Below are 21,357 nucleotides of genomic sequence, written 5' to 3'. Positions count from 1 at the left end.
ACTCGTCCGCATCTCTATTTGCACTAACAATTAAAACAAAAAATATGTGCAGCTGACGCAACCTTCGGTGCCTCGCGAACGACGTGCCTGCATAGGAAAGACAAAAACCAAGTTGACACACCCTGTAGTGTCAATAAAAGCAACTAGAAAAAATACCGACTTCCCATGCTAAATTTAGAAACATGAACGAAATGTTAAATTTATCACAGGGGGCTATAGGAGGAACGCCAGTAGTTTGGCTTTGGGCTCTGGGCACCACGGAATCGGGGTTGGCTGTGGAGATTATTGCCTACCTCCCGCGAACATGTCAAGGCAGGCGCGACTTAACTAACGCTCGGGAATGAGTCGCCGCAGCGATAGCGTGTCCTTGGATTCATTGTCTGTTTAAAAAGTATTGTTATTTAAATTATTTATTTAATTATTCGTATTTATTCTATTTATTTAAAATTTGGTGCCGGAAGTGTTAGTGAACAAGAACGGCATCTCTAGAGAAAAAGAGAAGGTAAGTAACAGTTTATTTTTATCTGTAGAAAAATTTTCATTTCCTCATTATTTTCACAAAAAAGTAATAATCCAAATGTTTTTTGGTGGACGAACAATGATACGTACGTTTTGAACCAACTACAATGATTCATGGCCAACTACGATTATTTCTTGCAAACAGTTTTTCGAGATAAAATAGACTTCTTTTATAAGTTATAACCAACAATAATCAATAATTTCCAAAAAAAATCACGGCAGGCTATGGATTACCACCTGAATAATTGTAGTTCATTCAATATGTACAGGCTGGTCCATTTTCGATGGGATTTCAGGGTATTTCAGAAACTACTAAAAATATGATAAATCTTGACACCACGTTCTCGAGCTCGATTTTCATGGCAAACTCAATTGTCAAATCAGAAATTTGCTATCTTCATTCGTTTCTGAGTTACAGGGCGTTTCCCGTTATTGTGACACTTTTGAATATGTCTGTATCTCAACTGTTAAATAAGGTGGTGTTAAAGAAAAGACTGCTCAAGCCTAATTCTTTGGCGTAGAATTGAAAGCCGCTACTAGATTTTTAGTAGGTCTTAAGATTCCAGAATTACGACCCAGAGTTATATTTTTTTAAATGGAAATCGTAGCTAGTCATGACTTAAAAAAAAATGGAGATTTTTTCTGCTTTTCAGCAATATATCACATGCTATAGTTATTTTTACAAACACAGGAGATACGGGGTGTTTTATATATAAATTCGATGCTTTTTTACATTTTAATATGGCAGTCTATGAAAATACATAGTGCATCTTCTGGCAACGCTTCGGGTAGCATTCATTAAATGTATTTTAGAAATATTATTAAAAGAATTTTCAACATTTCGTCGAAGTTCCTCGAAAGAGTAAAATGGAATTTTAAATATAATGTCTTTTAGAAAACCCCAAAGGAAAAAGTCCAACGGACTCAAACCACGTAACATAGATGGCCATCCGATCGGTCCGTTTGTTCCTATCCACCTATCTCCTAAAATTTCGTTAGTATTACATGATCATACGAGTATATGCTGTGCATTTAAAATAAACGTCACATTTTTACAACAGATATGAGTTTTGTAAAAGTAGGAATTATAGTTTTATATGTATTTTCATATCCGGCCATATTAAAAAGGAAAAACATATATAATTTATATATAAAACACCCCGTATCTCCTGTGTCTGTAAAAATAACTATAGTATGTGATATATTGCTAAAAATTAAAAAAAATCTCTATATTTTTAGGCCATGGTGAGCTACGATTTCCATTTAAAAAAATATAACTTTGGGTATAACTCCGATATCTTAAGATCTACTAAAAATCGAATTCTGGCATTCAATTCTACGCCAAAGAATTAGTCTTGAGCAGTTTTCACTTTAACTCTAACTTACTTAACAGCTGAGATACAGACATGTTCAAAAATGTGACAATAACAAGAAACGCCCTATAACTCAGAAACAAATGAAGATAGCAAATTTCTGATTTAACAGTCGAGTTTGCCATGAAAATCGAGCTCGAGAACGTCGTGTCAGATTTATCATATCTTTGATAGTTTCTGAAATAATCTGAATTCCTATCGAAAATGGACCAGCATGTACATAAGTATAGAAGGCTACTGTATTTATAAAAAATCATTAATTCGATTCGTGAATCTTTTATATTCCGTCTCTTTTATAATGGCCAAGGAATGACTCAACTTTTTTAATTTTATTTTTAGTTTTTATCACATTTCGGACTAGACATTACATTTGGATATAAATTGACAATATTAATATTAACTTTTCGATTTTAAAGGTGGATTTTAACTTAACATTTATAATTTTTTTACTTGTAAAACCAATTAAAAAAACCTAAAGATGTCCTAATCAACATCAAAGTGTAATAGTAGTTTTTTATTATTCTTTGACAAAATACAGGTTCAGAGAAATGGAAAAAATATGAATGTACTTACGTGTATTTTTTGTGATTTGGTCAATCTTGAACTAATCAAAACATGTTTAACAAGCTTTTCCTAAGAACAATTTTAATAGTTCGCTTTACGAACTTTTACAAGTTCATATAGAATTATTAGAAGCGTATTTTCTTTACAAATAAGATTTATAGTTTCTTTATAAAGAAAATCTGTTGCTAACAATTGTCTTTATAGTAAAATAAATAGTTTTGATTTATTGTAACAATTTGTAGGAAAAGAATGTGCGTATTTTCTCTAAACAAGACTATTTCAATGAACATAAGAACATAAAGCTTATTAATTCTAAACTTCCTAAGTTTCTTATTTAGTATTCAGTAAAAATCGTAAATTAAATTTCCTTTCAATTACAAAAGCAATATTTAACCTGAATTTAGTTCACTATGTAAATAATGTACGAGCTTTAAACACATTTTGTTTACCTTTTTGCTGAACAACTCTCTTACCAAGCACATTTTGTGAAAAATTTCGATTGCTTTCAAATTTGGTTCAATTAATTTATTTATGCGTTTAAATTGTGATTTAATTTACTCCTGGTTTAAAAATATTAATTAATTTTCCATGACTATTAATTTATTACCGCAATTACCTGCCTTTCAATACTTTTTCATTAATGAATATGACATTGCGGAAATGAAGCGTAACCAATTTTTGTTTGGTTAAAACAAAACTTAATTTAAAGCGCATACAATTTAAAAAACATGTTTACCGATAATGATATTTTTGCTGTACCTTAATGTTTTGTTTTCTGTACACTAGCTTTTAAAGTAATGCAACCATTTAACTACTTAACTTGTATCCGACGAAAGGCCGACGACCTTTATTTAAATTGCGTTAAAAATGTTAATGACATTATTGCAACAGTACATAAACTATATTTTCATTGCTCTTTTAATTCCTTCTAATGTAATATAACGCGCATCTCTAAAGTAAGTTTGAAATTAGAGCTTAAAAAACTGATGTGTGGGTTCCACTTTAGTCACAAAACAGGATTTTCGTGTCAAGGATTTTACATATTTATATTAGGAATATTAAATATTATTACTTTTTTAATGTAATTCTATTAATTAATTCTAAAAATTGATACTTTTAACTATTATGGGTTCGATGATGATATACAGGGTATCAAACTACATTCTGTCAGAAATAAATCGATGATATATTCACATCATACAAGCATTGCATTGGTCTTAAAAGTCTTCATTTTTGATGTGTTGCTTTCAAAATGGTATGTTACATCTCTAAATAGCTTCTGAACGAATGACATGAAATTTTGCATGCTCAATAAATGAATAAAACCGGTTTAAATTTGAATAAAATAAGACTGTTTAAACCAGTATCGCAAATAAGAGAGATACATGATGCACTCGTCAAAAATTATAGCACCCCGCTGGCTGGTTGGAAAAAAAATGTGTTATATTTTATGTTGAACAAAAAAGTCCTGGTTTTCGAGATACAGAATGCTAAAGATTAAAAAAGATATCAGCAGATTTATTAGAATATAGATTATACAGGGTTGCCCATCGAAAACGTACCGCAAGGCATTACAAGGTAGTAAAGAACTTTTCGGCAAAATCCAAAAACAGGTCAAATTTGTTTCTGAGGGGGACAACTTTTGGCTCAAAAAGCATACCAAAATCTTCAACCCCCTAAGTGGGGGTGCTATCCCCTAAATTTTTTCAAATGGGAATGGGGGTCAAGTGGGGGGTCATTAGAAAGGGCTTTTAATTCTCTATACATCGATTCTTACTTTTTGAAAATCGATTCATTATTTTAGAAAATATGCAGCTTTGAAAATACGAACAATATTTTTGACGAGAAATGCGAAAATCGATTTAATTTTACTTCAAAACTTACGGTATTAGTCAAGTAAATGCTGAAAATGTTGTCCGCCAACTTGCATACAATGATACAGGTTGTCTTCAAACCGTTGTCGAACATTCTGGAGCACTTGCGGTGTTACTTCGCGACATACATTAATGATTCGTCCTCGCAGATCTTCCAAGGTATCAGGTGGAGTGCTGTAAACTTTGCTTTTAATGTGCCCCCAGAGAAAGAAATCTAAAGGATTTAAGTCGGGTGACCGAGGGGGCCACTCAATTGCACCTCTTCGTCCTATCCAGCGTCCTGGAAACGTCTCATTTAGGTAATTGCGCACATTGAGCGAGTAATGTGGAGGAGCTCCGTCTTGCTGGAAAATCAGTTCGTGTTCATTGTAAGCAGGGTCGTCCTCTATGATATTTGTTAGAGCTGGGTCGATGACATTTTGTAGTAAATCCAAGTACATATCGCCTGTCAAATTTCCAGGAAGGAAAAAAGGACCTACAATGGAATTTCCAAAAATACCTGCCCATACATTCAACTTCTGGGGGTGTTGGGAGTGTGTCTCATGGAAAATCCTTGGATTGGTATCAGCCCAGTAACGACAATTATGGCGATTCACTAAACCATTCAAGAAGAACGTACACTCGTCCGAAAAACACACATTAAAGAGGAAATTATCGTTTATCGCTCGTTCAGTCATTATTTCGCAAAATTGCAAACGACGATCAAAATCGTCTTCATTTAGCTCTTGCACTAGCCGAATCTTATAAGGATGGAATTTGTATTTTTTTAATATTCGTTGGACACTTGTACGACTCACTCCTGTCGCAGTAGCCAATTGCATTGTACTCAGCGTACTATCCATTGCCACTTGCCCCAATACCGCTATTTCCGTAGGTTCATTTAGTACCGGATTTTCAACCTGCCTCTTTTTGTTATGAACGGAGCCAGTTTCGCGAAATTTGGCCACCAATTCGCGAACAATTTTTCCAGACGCATGTTTCTCAGGATGCCGTTGGTTGAACAGTTCGGCGACCCGATTTCCGCATTCATTGTTTTTGAAAAAAAGCTCAATAATTTCTACTCTTTCTGGAATTGAGTACACCATAATTAATCAATTTAAAAGACTCGGCAGTATTGGTACTCTTCAACTACAAGTCACAAGACAGTTATCTAGCAACTTCTTGTGGCCTATCTAAATACGAAACAAAAAGCGGACAATTTTTTGCTCACCAAAATCAGGCTAAAGAATTCGCAAATCAGAAAAAAAAACAGCGAATTCTTTTGAAGGAATTTACCAAGCTAATACCGTAAGTTTTGAAGTAAAATTAAATCGATTTTCGCATTTCTCGTCAAAAATATTGTTCGTATTTTCAAAGCTGCATATTTTCTAAAATAATGGATCGATTTTCAAAAAGTGAGAATCGATGTATAGAGAATTAAAAGCCCTTTCTAATGACCCCCCACTTGACCCCATTTCCATTTAAAAAAATTTGGGGGATGGCACCCCCACTAAGGGGGTTGAAGATTTTGCTATGCTTTTTGCGTCAAAAGTTGTCCCCCTCAGAAGCAAACTTTACCTGTTTTGGGATTTTACCGAAAAGTTCATTACTACCCTGTAATGCCTTGCGGTACGTTTTCGATGGGCTATCCTGTATTATCTATATGACAGTAAAAGGATAAGTGAGAAATCTTACCTAAAAATTACATATACAATTGAGGAACAGGAAAATCAAATTTTATATAGTAACACAGGCCAACAAAATATAGATGACCTTCTAAACCAGAAGTTAGACTGTACTTTCCCGAAAATTTTCTCGCTGTATTTGATATTTTACATTAGTTATTCTACGCAAATTGGTTACTCGTTCTTAAAGTACTACTATTCTTCTTCAAAATTAATTTTCAGTTTCAACCGTTTGTTGAAATTGATCAGTTTAGCCTATTCGCATATTTGGAAATTTCACTTTACATAACTAAGAGGCTCAGAAATTTGCTGTATTAAACCTTTTTGTTCTTGAAAATGCGATTAGAATTTTTCCGCCTCGTAATTATATGGCCAGGTAGTGGGGTTATGTAGTCTATGGTATTCGAATTTGTTGTGTGTCAAAATTTGATCCCCAAGATGATATAGAAACTTAAATTCCAACATTCTTTTTATTACATTCACATACGTATTGGATCCGCCATTTTGAATTTTGTAATTCTGACTCGTAATCAGCGACAACGAAATCCTGAAGAACCGGTGTAAATTTAGGTGTTTGTAAGTTGATTCTTCTCTACTTTTGAATTTTCAACTGCTGCTGCTCAATTTCCGAATATCGACGAATACGCCAAACTGATCAACTTCAACAAATGATGTCTCAAAAAGAGAAGATATTGGAATGATGGAAGATGGATTTTGAATGGAAAGAATAGTAATTTCAGATGTTAAAACATGTTTTTCGCACATTTAAGTTAGGATATCTCGAAAACTTGACGTAATGGAACAATTCAGAACAGGTCATGATTGAGAACGTCAAAAAAGGAAACGTATACATTTGTAACCGTTTTAAAATCTTGTCGGTCTGTGTATTTTAAATAAATTCTACATTTATGTAAACCTAGCACATTTATAAATAATGTACCATGTCTAATTTCTTTAATAGCTTGTTTTATTTTGAGATGATTCTTATCGAAAACAAACTTGCATTTCAAAAAATGTATAATTTTTTCAAATAGATCTCATATAGCTCATTATATCTCGTTACTGCTATGAGTTGAAACATATTTTTTACATTAAATGTCCATATATTCAAGTATTGGTACACAGACTTTCATTTCGTTCATTTGTTTAAAGGATCTGTAGAGATACAACTTTTTTTGAAAATTTCAATTCTCTACATTTCAAAAGGCAAAGACTTCAAAGCAGCAAATATTTATATAAGAAAACTTAATATCGGCGAGGAACACGCTCTCTCAATTTCGTAATGTTTTATCATACAGAGGGTATTTCAAAAAAGCGTGTTATAAATTCTAAAAATAGGAGAAAATTTAAACAGTAGTAATAAGCCAAAGTCACAACTTTATAAAAGTGTCTTTAATTAGTTCAAGTTTGCAGTGTAACAAATAGGTACTGTAAACTTATAAAAACGTGAATCAAATTTCAATACGATATGCTTGCTATGCTTTTTATACCCTTATTTTTAATACCCCATTGTCTCTAACATTTAAGATATCGGATTAGTAAATGAGGATTGTTTCGAAAAATGTCCTGGTCCTCTTTATTTTTATTGTAAGAGTTATAGAGCAAAGAAGATGCTGTAATAAAACAACGAAATATGGATGATTGGATTTCATTAAATAAGATTGATCTAAAATCCATAGCAGAGCAGCTAACAATCATAAAATAAATATATAAAGGTCATTGAACTTTTTTAATTTAAGGTACATTTATATTAAAATTCCTGTATTTTCTCTGTAAGTTATTTTCATGAAAAAAATATTCAAGAATTATTTAATATAACACAATAAGCATACAGAATAAAATTAGCTTCCCGTCATTCATTATTCGAAATTAATTATTTCGTAAACATAATCTTAAATAAGTGCTCCTTCCTGTGCCATCCCCTCGAAAAAAATCTGGAACCGCCCATGACCCTCCAATTTTTCATCGCACAAGCGTACTTAAAATCATCCTCGCAATAACTCATCTCCGAGATACTTCCCCAGGTGTCGCAATTCTTACACAGATAAGAATATCTCGCATCCTCTCCGAGCCATCCACCTACGCCCACCCTTCATCTATTTATTTTAATATAGACCTCATGTGTGTCGCAGACGGCTGTTTCGCGTATTAACATAAACAATCTCGAACCGTTGTAAACGCCATGCCTACTCGTCTATTGGTTGGGGGTCGGGAATGTACGGCAGTTCATTTGAGGTGTACGCATACAGTGTGTCATTAGAATTTCAAATATACGCTTGTAGGAATTTAATACAATTAAAAAAATATATTATACGGAATATACAGCATGTAACGTACTTACTTAAATACATAAGGGAGGCAACCACTTTTAAGAAAAAAACATTTAAAGATTTGTGCGCCAAAGATAACACTATTCCTACTTAAACCCTTAAATGTAGGTACGTACACCTTGTACCGATACATGTGTACATGTCGTTTATTTAAAAATAAAATTGCTTCCCACCGAGAAATATTCGTTGAAAAATGCAACAGAATAACAATAATTGAAATCATATGAAACAGGAACAAAAATGTTTGAAGGTTTGTCTATTGGCGTCGAGACAGACTTCTAATTTCCGAATAAAATGTTAGCTTATATGATAACACTCGTCTCAGTCTTCATGAATTACGTTTATTTCATTTTTAGTGCTTTGCATTAGGTATTATGGACTAGATATTAATTTATTGCGAGTATACCAAGATCTTCATGTATCTCCACAAAAGAAAGTCCATTAGCGTGAGGCCAGAACTTTTGGAGGATCAATAAATCAAACCACCCTGAATCGACTAATTCCATGGACATTAGGCATCCATACAGATGGCAAAAGAGATAAATAAAACGCATCACTGTACATCCTGTCAATTGTCCAGTCTTTTCATGCACCACCACTACACTATTTCATTGTTGAGCATCTCAGTTGTACAATTAAGTTATAGTGCAAGTTTGGTCTGTTTCGAAATAGTAATTCCCCACTTCAGTACTGGGAACACCAACCTTTGCGCAAATAAATTGCTTTGTTCCCAATCCAAAAAGTTGTGAAGTTCAGGATTCAATGAAGAGTTGCTTTTTTGTGTATGAGCAATTTCCTCCACAGTCTACAGCCAAATCCTCAAACAAATCGTCAAGAAGTGTAACAATGATCTCGCATAAATTACTTATGAGTTTTCTTTATTCCTCGTCGTGTAATTTGCCGTTTTGATTATCAGAATTGGCCGCCCAGATCATGCGATTCAGTGCCGTCGGACTTTTTTCTTTTGGTTTTTTTGAAGTATAAGGTTTCTACAGGAAGCGGACCACCCACGCCTTGAAAGAGGAAATTGAACGCTATGTCAACGAAAACGGTGATGGAAAATTTCAACAAAAGCGTACATATGTGCCAGCAAAGACGTGGATGCCATTTACACGTTATGCTATGCCATACATAACCTTATCTCTGGTTTATGAACCAATAAAAAATTTACAATTTTTAATTAATAACCTGTGTTTTCTATAAAAATTGCTTCTTGCTTGAGTCCCCAAACAACTCGTCAAGTGTAATAATGTGTTTCGCATAAATTACTTATGTGTTTTTTTTAGTTTTTCTCAAATGATATACAATTTTGCTCAAAGGTTTTTGAATTCTCATGGTGTCAAACATGACCATTTCTAATATTAAAAATCCCTTGCCTTCTAAACACAGTCTCATCCAACCAAACAATACTTCTTATCGTCAAACCGATTTATTTTATTCACAATAGTCCCGAGTCAACGATTTGCACTATTTAAAATCATGTTGAATGAGTCTTTTAGATCGTCGGTCGAGATATCCTTCAGGATGTCGGTACAAACCTATTGGATAGCTTCTAGTCCTCAAAACGATTTCCTTTCATCGGCAAATGCATTTTTCCGAAAAGGTAAAAGTCGCGTTGTGTCAAATTAGTCGTATACGGGGAGTGGTTGACAGTTAAATTATGATTTTTTACAATACGATACACCAAACGCTTCAAAACGCCATGATAGAATAGGTATGATGACAGATTTTTAAAAAACTGTTTTATGATGTTCGGAAGTATTTACTAAGTATTTTCAAAAAATATCTTATTTCTGTAGAAAATAAAAGGTTTAGTAGAAAAATATTTTCTACATTTTAATTTAAAGTCTAAACTCACGCAAAAACGGTGGCCGGTGTCATTTTTGTCAACAGTAAACATAAGGTGCTAATATTTTGTGTTGCAAGATTCATTAGTTAAATAAAAATATAAAGTTACCATAATCGTATTTTATTTACCCTCAAATCGTACTTTGGTATAATAAATGCATAGACATTATCTTTCCATGACTAAAATATTAAGAAAATATTATACATAGTTACATCAAATAATGTAATTATTTCTACTTTTTTATTTGTACTGTAGTTTGATGTCTTGTTAAATACTGCCATCTTCACATAAAACTTTTGGGTCAGTTTTCCTTTTTCCACATAATTTTTAAATGTTTTTATATTCGTGGTACACTTAATTTCAATAATACTGTCTTCACAGATTCCTTCAGGTGATCCTGCTATGATGGGATAGTTTTTGCAAAGCATTGTATCACATTTTTATAATTTTTCCCTAATCTGGTACTTACAGTTTTCCTCACTTCATCCTCTAACATTCTATCGCGTTTCAAGGCCAATGCATCTGAATTTTTCCTCTCATTATTAACGTGATCAGAGTTGCATCATTAGTTTTGCATCGATTAAATTCAAACGCTCGTGAGGCCGTCACTCTGCCATATCTTAACTCATGCCAAAACAGCTTTGATGTTTGTCTTCAAAAATGTATCGCAGGACTGTTCTTTGTATTTCAACTCCAAATTATGTATGGATAAACTTTTAATCACAAACACAGTCTTTTTGATATTTTATTAACTCGCAGTTGTTGATCTTTCTTTTCTTTCCTTCTTCTAGAAACTTTTCAAATACCTAACGTTTCCTGATTATGGTTTTGGTAACACAAAACTAAGCAAAATATTTAAACGAAAAATACTGCGGATATTGTCGAAGTACAAATGAAACAAAATGACATTTACATAGATGTGACGTAATTCGCTCTGATTGGTGTTCAACCTATCATGGTGGTGGTTTGCTGTATTTTGTAGTTTTATTTTATCAAAAATATTATCAATCTCGCTCATAATATAAAAATAAATACGTTTAAAACAAAACTTAATATTAGCTATTTGTTCAATACTCATTTTTGTATCGATGACACAAACATACTGTCACTTCAAACGCAATAACTCCTATTCGTCCAAATGCCATTTATTATTTATTTATTTAAGAAATCCTTGCCTTACAGGTATAACCCCAATTACAAAGCAAGATAACAAGAGAATACAAGAAAAAGCGCAAATACATCTTACATAAGTTAACAAAACAAGAAAATAACAATAAAAATGACAATAACACAGATTATGATGAAAAAAAGGAAATGCCATCAATGCTGTGGAGACGATTGATAGAGTACTGCTAAAAATATCAAACATCATACATCACACATTAAATATAACGGAGAGAATTTTAAAGCGTTCGTTCTCGGTGTAGGTAAATAAAAGACATTAAAATGCATTTGAATTGTTCTGGGTACATACGAATTTAATCTTGATAAAATATTAGGACAATCAATAAGATTGTTAACTACCTTATACAATGTGATCAGCATAAAGTATTCTCTGCGATTTTTTAACGAAGAAAAGTTAAACCTCCTTAGCAAGTCATCATGTGGAAAACCCTGCTCGGGATAAAAACCAACACTTTTATATGTCAAATATTTTAAAAACTTCCGCTGTATTCCCTCCAAGTTAGCGTAGATACAATAGCTCAGAACCCAAACAACTGCCGCATATTCTAATTTAGATCTAATATATGATGTGTAAAGTATCTTAATTACATCACAATTTGAGAAATCATATGTACATCGTACAATAAAACCAAATGATTTTAATGCCTCAGAAATAAATATTTATGTGATGAGAAAAATATAGTTTTGTGTCAAATAGGACACCTAGATCTCTAAACATATCTACTCTAGAAATATGATTGTCATTCAGTGAATAGTGCAGTTGACGTCTTTTTTTAGTAAATGACATACTATTGCATTTTTCAATGTTTAATTGAACCCCGTTTGATATACACCATTCACCAATCACCTCCAGATTTTTTTGAAGTTCAATACAATCCTGTGTACATACATTCGACCCTTTTATACAATTTTACGTCGTCAGCGTATAACAACAATTTTGCATTGAGTTTATGGCCTATGTCTTTAATAAAAATATTGAATAGCAGTGGACCTAACACGGAACCTTGTGGCACGCCTGACACTGAAACATATCGAGTTGATTTAAAGCCACGAATTTCAACATATTGAGTACGACAATTAAGATAAGACTCAAACAACGCAATTAAGTCATTAGAGAGACCAAAATGTGTAAGCCTATTGAGCAAATGATGGTGATCTAAGCGGTCGAATGCTTTAATGAAATCAAGATATATAACATCAGCTTGATGACCATTATCTATTGATTCAGCAATGTCTTGCGTAACAATCAATCATGAGATTTGTTGCCTTTGAAGAAACCATGCTGATACGGTGAGATTAGATTTTTTGTTAAAGAAAAAATTGAATCATGAAGCAAAAACTCGAATATCTTGCAAAAATTACATATTACAATTGACACTGGTCTATAATTATTAACATCAGATCTGTCACCTTTTTTATATAGGACTAACTTTAGACGTTTTCCAAATGTTAGGTATAGTTTTGGATTTTAGATTAGAGATTAAACAACCTTTGTAGAGGCTTGCTAAAAACAAACCTACAGTCGCGAATTAAAAATGAAGGCCAGTCCGATTTTTATAGCGCTTACTACTTCTTGTTCTGAGAAAGACTGAATGTTAATGAAATGTCATGAAATTTTGAAGGTACATCAGAGAAAGATTTACCTATCTGTAGAATGTATCTTTGATATCAGGAAACAATATGTTTTTATATAGTATAATAAAGTAAATACATTTGCGAGTACCTATAATAAAGTAAAATTATATTGAAAAATTCAATTTAAATAATCATGGCCCAACATATATAGATTTACTGTTTATTACAAGAATACTAAGAGATTTTCCTTGTTCCTTTTTTAATCATTTTAATTTAACGAAAATTTCTCTCATTTAGCAGATATTTCAGATCCGTCCTATGGAACGAACTAATTGGAACGCACTTTGGAAGTTCTATTTATTTAATCAATAGGCCCCTACGTCCAAGCTGTGCACACGCCATCGACCGTCTCACATGGCACTCAAACTACCGAGTCTAGCCTCTATGACCCCCTATCCGTTGTCAGTAATAAAAGACCCCCGGTTTCGGCTAGACAAGACATTTGTTGAAGCATTTATCAGGTGCTAGGTGCCGCTTCACCAGCACAAGCACGTGCAGCCACTTTAGAAGGCTCTCCAAAGGGCTCATCGCTCTTTGAGGCGTCACCCGCTTTGATAATATGGCAAGAGCAAGGCCCTATTTAGCACTCTCGTGGTGGCTGCCCCTCCTTAAATAAATTGATACAGCTTTCACGGAGAGTACGGCTTTAATTTAATCAGGCAGATGGTAAAAATTGGAAATTATCGGCGGAAATGTCGCATCAGCAGCGCTGACGCTGTTGCTGGAGGCGTCGCGTCGCGTTAGCGTCTAATTTTCGTCGTTTTGAAGTCTGCAGGAAGAAGGGACTTCCTCCTGCTAAAGTCACTATTAATATCTTATAAAACAAGGTCCAAATGTGGTCATAGCTCGTGGGATATAGGGTACTGCGTAAAAAAATTGGACAGAGATTAGTGAGAGCAAATGTTACTTCTTTTTCCGTAGTTTTTAAATTGAGAAATTCAAAAAACAATATTTTTAGAAAATATCGTTAGAAAACTAGTTACATTTTACTATTTTTTGTACTACTTGTACAGATTAAGAGATGTTTATTATTTTTTATATAAAATTATAAAAAATAATCCTAAATTGATGACAGTGCCTATCAAATTTTCTAAAAAAGTTGAATTATATTTAAAATAAAAAAATATTTAATAAGAAGTCTACAATACGTATAAGGAATACCAGAAAATTACTCTTTCAATTTTATTGAACTAAAAAAATATGGTCACTCAAAAGATAAAAAAATTGCAATTTTTGATATTGTCCCTTAAAAAAATGTAGAAAAGCCTTCTGTTGGGCATTCTGTTAATATTAAGGCGATGTAGTAAAGTTGATATAAATCTAAAATTTGATTTCTATAGTTATGTTTATGTAGGTATCGACGAAAGGTGTATTAGGATGTCAAAAATTTCAGTAAATTCGATTATTATAAACCAGATATCAAATAATCTTCTGCCCATTGCATGAACTAAAAAACTACAGATGCGAAAAGAGCGAAAACTACAAATTCTGAAACAAAGAGCGAAAACCGCGAATGCAAAACTGCAAAAGCGAAAACTATCCTACAAGAGCGAAAACTACAAATGCAAAATACCGGAAAGACTAAAATGCAAAAAGAGCAAACCCTGAGACAATTTCCTACTTCATTAGTTGTAAAGAGCAACTTAATTTCAACTTTTTTTATTTTTTCTTTTTCGAGGCGTTTCTTTAGATCAATTAGAACCTATATCTACTATATTAACTTCTAAAATTAAGGTTTAGTAATTAAACAATTAGTTGCAAAAAAACTAACGTAATTACTTAACAAATACCTGGAGTGACAATTTCATGGTCAATTGAATCGGCGTTTGGTATACATATTAATCATTGGATCAGTCTTTTCCATGAATTTCGTCTACATCCATAGCTTTTTCAATAATAATGCGCAATTTTCGCAAACTGATTTTTCCGCCTTCTATTAGTTAACAGATTGGTGAAATACGACTTTAGGTACTTAAATTGTAAGGAATTTAATTGCCTTCATTATAAAATTACTTTTCCGATAGGTCGTTTAAATTTTCATGACCAGTAAAAAAAGTGAAAAATAAAAAACGTAAATTTGCAACTTATTTGTAATTTGCCAACTTAGCGTCACTTCTTTCGAGTTACATTTTTGATATTATCATTCTACATACCCTCCCCAAGAAAACTTTAAAAAACAATCTCCTACAAACTTCCACTTCTAAAAACTGTAAACTAAAAGGGATCAATATATCATAAACCTATTTTTAGTTCAGGAATCTCTTATTAATCCGTGTTCCATTTTAAATTAAACATTGGATACAGTCTAAAGCATTAAATTGTAAATTCCTTGTCGGGTTAACATAATTAAAGTAGTAGTAAAATCAAGCGTACCAAAAGAAATTAAATTTCAGAAAATATTTTGCCCCGCCATCATCACTCCCACTGAATATAAACTAATTACCGATTTGCGTCACAGTTTATTATACGAAGTGTTATAAATTTTATCAGTCTGTGTTCCTATTCGTCTGACCTAATTCAGATCTATTTTCAGAACGGTTTTTGTAAATATTTCCTAAAGTTTTACCTTAAGTTATAGGCATTTCTAAGTGAAAGCAAAGGACGGCATTCTAAAGATATTTGTTTAATTTTCAGTACGAAAAAGTTGTATCAAAAGTTTTGAGATGAGTAGCATTGAAATAAAATAAGTTGTCTTTACACATTTTTCTCTATTTTGTAATTAATGAGCATATCCTCTACTTTATGTCGCTGGACTGGTGCCGCTATAAATTTTGATGGGGTTGTTTTACAGCCTTCACAGAAACAAACAGATCAAGAGAAACTATCGTTCATACAATCGGCTTTATTGTGTTCAATAAAACACGTTTATAAACCATATCATTCCTTCTAAAGATAGATACAAGTAAGATACGGATAAACAAGTAACGTAAGGGTATACGGATAAACAAGTAAGGTAAAAAGTGGAGAATGTTGGCTAGAATAAAATTGCCTAATTTTTCTTATACATCTCTTATAGTAGTTATATTCGATGTAAAATATGCTAAGCTGGATTCCAAAACACTTTTTGCCTGACGGAAGTATTAAGTGGTATAGTCGGATCATATTCGATGCAAAGTGATAAATCATTGCCTGTCAAGGGATCCAGTGCAATACGCTTTTAAGGGGTTTAAAATTTTAATAATTTCTTTATACATTATGAAGGGACGAAAGGATCAGTTCACGGCTGGTTCCTACAAAAATTCCTTTATTCTCATAAACTATTTATTTTAACTGTAATTTATTATAAATCCAATTTGTTTTTTAAATTCCACATATGTACTACATTTTACCTCTGTACGCGCCACTGTTGTTTACTTGTTTTTTGGAGGCGGTCTCTGATTTACAACCAAGCTCGCCAGGTTAGTATTTGACGTATAACCGACCACTTTGTACATTCGATGCACCTGGGCGACTACAGCTACTACCAGAACACAATGCGTATGCAGCGGTATTTCAGATTTTACATTAAATTTCATTTTAAATTTGAAATGGTTCATCTTCCTCCTAAAAATGATGACACGATTTTCCTTTGATAACAGACCGACAATTTTTTGCTCTACTTTGCATCGAATACGATCCTACTATAGATTGTGTGGTTATAGGTCTTATGAACTCGAACAAATTTCTATCGTGAATTAGTTTTTTTTTTTTTCATTGGTTCAATTCGTACGAAATCTCAGATCACGGTTATACGTTCCAACGGCAATTTTTTTGTGCCAAAAATGTTAATTTTTTTTATCGGTTAGTAGGAAATTAAAAAAAAAACTATTCATTAACATTTTTGGTCGTATAATTACCGGATTTTATACACAATAAGTTAAATTAGTGTCCTTTTGCACTTAATTGTCGACAATGTCAAGCTGTTCGTACTAATTGAACTGATGAAAACAAACTACTCGTAACTATACAGGGTGATTTACAAACGGTGACCAAAAATGAAACCTCGTATTCTTTGGTGAATTTTAAGGGGAGTCTTTCGTATAGTAAGTATATAAGTTTTTATCTAGGTCGCTTCGTTAAAAAGATACAGGGTGTAAAATTTAAAAAAAATGTTTTTAATTTTTTTAAATATGTAATTTAAAAACTAGCAAGTGAAATAATTTGAAATTGGGCACATGTATGTATGTAAAGATTGACCAAAAAGTGGTATTTTTCTAAAATTTAGATGCTCCAGTGGCGGAGCTACAGGGCGTAGCTAATGAAAGTCTATATGATTTAAGTCCGGAGAAAGAGAAGTCGGACTGTCGCATCCTATATTCACCTAATTGGAAGTTCAATATTTAAATATTCTTGTACAGCACTAGAACAATAAGATGGTGCCCTATAATGTAAATATATCATTCCTTTACATACACCTGCAGGTATTTCATCAAGAACAACTGGTTGATTACATCTTATCTTGGATCAAAACTAACCATTTCGGCCATTCACTGGAACTTCTACTGAGTTAAATTTTTTATGATCGGTTTTTGCATCAAGGCCTATTACTGGTTGTTACTTAATTAACTGTTTTTTAAAAAAGACATTTTTAGTCGGCTCAAACTAATTTGCATTGGGCTTAAGAGAAGAAAGTAATTCCAATTAACATTTCCGGACTGATCAGTAGCCTAGATTCCTCGGAATTGAATAGATCCTCACAGAGAAACTTTAAATTGAGTCCGTTATACCCCAGTGTCTCGCTGAACCCTTAAAATGAAGTTGAAAGAGGTCACGCGCCTAATCTAACGATAAGCCAACTTTTATTATCCACCATAAAAATGCGCCGTACTCTGCGAGGCAATGAATTGAATCAACAGCTCTCCTTTATCAATCTGCAGGGGATAACTTAATTGGAGAGATTCCACGGCATTAACAACTTCTGCTCTCCTGTTTACCCCATAGGAGTCAACGATCTTGGCGTGGCACCCCCGCGGATGTTTTGTGTCTTTTTTCACGTCCGGTAGTGGCAGCTTGTTTTTATGGTGACTATAAATACAGAGGTAGCTGCTAACGCCACATTTGGACAACGCGCAGGGAGCTAATGAAATGATATGAATCTGAGCCGAGAGTTATGCCCGGTTATTTTATTTAAAAAAATGGACCTTTTTTTCTTCGAAAAATGTTTACTTGCCATCAAGAAACACTAAAACATAAGTAAGTAAATACTGTTTTGGTAGCACACAATAGGAACTTGGATTAATTAAAAATACAAGATTAAACAGACTACTAAACATATATTGAGATGAATCAAAAGTTTAAGTTTCAGTATTAGGATGAAAATAGATTAATGTCAAAGAATAACAATGTAAGAGTTAAGTAATATATTTGAAATTAAGATGACAATTAGATGCAAAATGACAATTTAAACTAAAATATAAACTTTGATGAAATATCAATCTAAATTCATAAAAGTGGTCATAAAATATAGGTATATAGCAAAATAATAGTCCAATTAAATAAACCTTTAAATCGAAATTTTGATCAACTTTTGGTTCTAATCAATATTTTGAAATGAAACAAAATGGAAATTACTTATGATAAAAAACAAATATTTCTCAAGTGATTCCGTGTTTGTGGGTTGCTACCCTTATTTTTTATTTATGAAAAACTATATTTTTTATTTATAAAAAATCATATTTACTCAAAAAGAATTAAAAATATGATTTATGTAAACAAATTGACAAAATTAAATTAACCTGTTTCGAGGTTTTCGTTGAAATCTCTGTTTAGGGGGGTGAACAACAAATTTGAAATTGTTATAACTTTCTTATTAAAAATTAAAAAATATATCTATTTCTCTGAAAAGAAAGGTTAAATTTTTTAGAGTAGATCGGAAAAAAATTACAAAATTCATTCATTTTTCTGCTTATGATTTTTTTAAATTTCTGAAATCTTCTCTTCTAGCCTCCCTAACTCTGTTAATTTTAATAATACAAGAAAAAGTCAAGAGGCCATTTTTACGTAGAATTGTATGCTTTACAGCTTTTATACTTTTTTTCTAGCCCTTACCCGTTTTGAGTTACCTTGAAAAACCCCTTTGTTTTATTTTTTTTTCACCCTTGGCCGGGGGTTGAACAATTATTATTATAACATACCTACCTCAAGCTAACTCATCAAAAATTCAGGCAAGTTGATCAAAATTTCGATTTAAAGAAAAAGAAGATTGTATAAGAAAAAGTTAAATAAATTAAAGAAAGCGAAAGGAAAAGAACACTAAGTTGATGTTGAAAATCAGTTGCTGAGAAAAAGAAAGAAAATTTTCTTAAGGAGTAAGGAGAATACAGAAATGTGGTTTATCGTGCAGGAAACTATAAAGGAAAGAAGATAACAACAGAGAAAATTAAAATTCGAGAAAAATTGAAGAAAGAATAATGGTGTACCTACATGAAGTTTGACAGATTACTAAAGAGTAATAATCAAATAGTCATATTAGTAAAATTATTTGAATTGACTTAGCTAGGAACAAAGGAGATAAGGAGTAGGAGCTATTAATTCGAGTCAGGAAATTGCAGCCAGCAGAGCGATACAAGAGACAGAGAAAGGAACAAATTGACAAAAAGGAGAGCGTGAGTGGACGAAAAGAAGGAAGAAAACAGAACGAAAATTACTACTTAAGAAACTGTGGACATTAAAAGAAAGGACAATAGATATGTATGTACAGGTAATAAGTAAATGTTAGTTTGTAGAGTAGAAATAAGTTATCGCAGGGTAAATAGGGACATTTTTTAAAAATATTATAAATTTATAATTTATTATGTCAATATAAAGATTTAAACACTGATTACAACAATATTATTTAAATTTTTAACAAAGTTAATTACAAGTAAAATCTATTTTGTGAACCGACTACTGAGATAAGACCTCATGTTCTATTAAATTTGATGTCTATTATTTATACAAAATTGACATGGTATAATCTAATTGTCATTCAAATTATCAAACGTAAAATAGAATCCCATTTTAAATCCAGAATACTTTATAAAAAAAATAATAATAATTTTTTAATTTACAATTTATATTTCAAAATTAAATTGAGTGATAACAAATAAAAAGCTAGCCTGGTAAGTAATAAAAATATATTTTCTAAAAATAATAGTCAAAATTTATAATATTTCCACTGACGCTCAACATTACATATTACATAGAACTACACAAACAATAAAAACTAATTATCTTAATTGGAGCATCTCAATATATTTCACTGACAATAGCTTAGTTCCACCTTTGACTGAGTGTATATAGTCAAAGGTTCCACGTAACAAAACGTTTGAATGCTAAAAAATGATTATTGAAGTCCGTATATTGATGTGGCCGAATATAATATGGTGTGCCTACGCGCATGTAATGACGTCACTTAAGAGAAAGACTTCAAACTTGACTGACAAAATATTTATATTCGGATTCTACACACATAAACCGACTTTTTAAACACCGTTCATACGACCTTTACCTTACATATTACGATATTTAAGGCCCGGTACTTTGAGTCTCGGTTGGTTGAGGCTTGATTAATTAATCAGGCGATTAGACTGTGAATATACTTTATACAATAAATCAGTATATGTACAATCTAATCGAGTGATTAGTTAATCAAGCTTTAACAGAGACTAACACTATTAAATTGTTCGTTCGTATATTTATGTCAAAACGAAAGTCTGTAGTTCTTTGGTGACGTTATGCACAGACACAACGAAATTGAACCTGCTGATGAGCACATGTTCATACCACAGATGATTTTATTCAGCCAAATACGTTATTTCACATTTAAAGTACTTTATAGAGCAGAAAAGAGAGAAGAATCGTTCCAAAAAAATAAATACCTACAATGAACTGGGATTTCTTTTAATGGATCCTTGGATTGATAGAGTACCGCCGTTGATTGCTCTACTATTTTGCAGTCAAAATGCCTATCGTCGATGACATTTGTTTTCAAAACACTAATTTTGCTAGTTTTCGTGTTAATCATTTTTATGAAGAACACAATTTGGAACAACTACGTATTACAGTTGCCTGATTTTCTCTAGAATAGAATTATAAACAAATTCCACTATAAACAAACGGAGTTCTCTATACAATAATTTTGATAACAATTGCCACGTATTATTTCATTATTCAGTGACAAGAAGCTATACCCGTCCAAACTTGTTAAGAGAAGGGGCTGCAAATTGAACCGGTCCCCTTCGGCTCGAAATAACACAATATAAACTCTCCGTGTTTTCGTAGGGACTAGTCAAAACACCTGAAATTAATTCACTAACACTAACACTACCGCACAAATACAAAATACCGCCTCCCATTGAATTACAAGCTAATTCAGAATTGAAAATGCGCCGCGGCGTCGTGGTA

At 32.4% G+C, this 21,357-nt stretch overlaps 1 protein-coding gene across 2 annotated transcripts in view; it reads left to right on the top strand.

Annotated features, from left to right (window-relative positions):
• Positions 1–452: 452 nt before the first annotated feature.
• Positions 453–21,357, top strand: part of LOC108914933 (protein TANC2) — a 376,447-nt gene continuing 355,542 nt past the window's right edge. For both annotated transcript variants that reach the window (XM_018720867.2, XM_018720862.2), the window contains exon 1: positions 453–502. The gene's annotated coding sequence lies outside the window, so the exon portion shown is untranslated. The remainder of the gene's footprint in view (positions 503–21,357) is intronic.

The sequence above is a fragment of the Anoplophora glabripennis genome, unplaced genomic scaffold (assembly GCF_000390285.2).
Source record: "Anoplophora glabripennis isolate ALB-LARVAE unplaced genomic scaffold, Agla_2.0 scaffold19, whole genome shotgun sequence".
Classification (NCBI taxonomy): domain Eukaryota; kingdom Metazoa; phylum Arthropoda; class Insecta; order Coleoptera; family Cerambycidae; genus Anoplophora; species Anoplophora glabripennis.
The sequence above is the reverse complement of the archived record's forward strand: the minus strand, read 5'-3'. Positions and strand labels throughout refer to the sequence as shown.